Source organism: Bos indicus, chromosome 10, assembly GCF_029378745.1.
Source record: "Bos indicus isolate NIAB-ARS_2022 breed Sahiwal x Tharparkar chromosome 10, NIAB-ARS_B.indTharparkar_mat_pri_1.0, whole genome shotgun sequence".
NCBI lineage: Eukaryota > Metazoa > Chordata > Mammalia > Artiodactyla > Bovidae > Bos > Bos indicus.
In genome coordinates, this window is record NC_091769.1 from 32,471,709 (window position 1) to 32,473,200 (window position 1,492).

A 1,492-nucleotide genomic window follows, 5' to 3' on the forward strand; every position below is an offset into this window, starting at 1 on the left:
ACCCGAGATAGGAGCAAGTGCCTTCCGAGGTGGTATAAAAAAAAAAAAAGCATTATAAAAAATTGGACAACTCTACCACCTCTCTATCTTAGCATCTGGAGTGGGGCGGCGGGAGAGCAAGGAAATGCAAACAAATATTATTACAACAATTATTCATCTCTAAATATTTAAGAAGGTAAGGTTAATGTGATAGGGTGTGAAGTTGTTAAATTAAATCTGAGATGGCTTTATCTGTTAAAACCAAGAATAGAGAGTTCTGGGATCTAAACTGTGATGAAGTAGCTTAATAATTTCATTAAACACTTTCTAAATATGAGCCAACTACTAAGTAAACCCTTCAGCATTTACTCTACTGACAGGAAAGGAAGAAAAACTTTGCCAAATTTTTTTTCAGCTGATGTGAGAGTTAATTTATAAATGAAGAACTTGTAAAATTTTACCTATAGCATTTAAAATAAAAATAAGTAATTATTAAAATTTTGCAAAAAGACTCCATATATAATTGGATGACAAAAATGAGAGGGAAGCTCTCTGTATTCCAAGTGGCCCATAATTTCTCCATGAACAGTTAGCTGGTATCAGAAGTGTTATTTCTGTGTTTAAACAGCATAATGCTAATTAAACTAATAAATGGATTTATAAAAATTCTACCTAAAAATGATACAGAACAATAGAAGCTTATTTCCTTGTTCTTTTGCATACAACTTCTATTAATGGCTGTTGGCTTGCTTGTTGTGCAATGGGAAGAGGGAAGAACCCAAAATAAGATTCAAACTTGGATTTCTGAGATAGTGAATGATTTCCCAGGCTGACAGCACGGAAGTAAATAAAAGTTTATGACAGTATCCCTTCTGAACACAGGATTCAAAGTTTGGGTGTTACAAAATTTCAGGATAGTATATTTATTTGAACAACTGAGAAGCATGCAAATCCCTCACACCTTTTTTCACTCTGCTTACTTTGGCAGGCGTTTTGTGTAGTACCATCATGTAAATGTCAGAGGTGTTCAGGAATGTTGCATGAAGTTTTGAAAATGGCATTACATTGCCTGTTTTGCTGTTGTTTTAGGGGAAAAAAATTAAGTTTAATGAGCAGATCATCGCACTGTAGTGCCTGCATATGGAGGTGTCTGAAATAAAAAGACAGCATCCTATAATTTATATTAAATATTAATGATTAAGTAATCTTTTCAACACAGGACCTCGAATTCCATAGAAGTTGTTTACTCATCTATGAACATCTATATGTAAATTCTTAATTTACATATTCAACAGTATTTTAGTAACTAAGACAGAGAAAAAACACAGGCAGATGAATTATCTTTGAGCACAGACGTTAGTTATTTCTTATGATGTAAAATTAACCCTGAAAAAACCCTTTATTCTGGCAGAAGATGAACATAAAAAGCTTCATCTGAAAGTACTTTTTTTTTAACATCATGCAGCTAAAGAGGATGTTGGACATGTCGGTGATCTTTCAACCTGGCTCATTA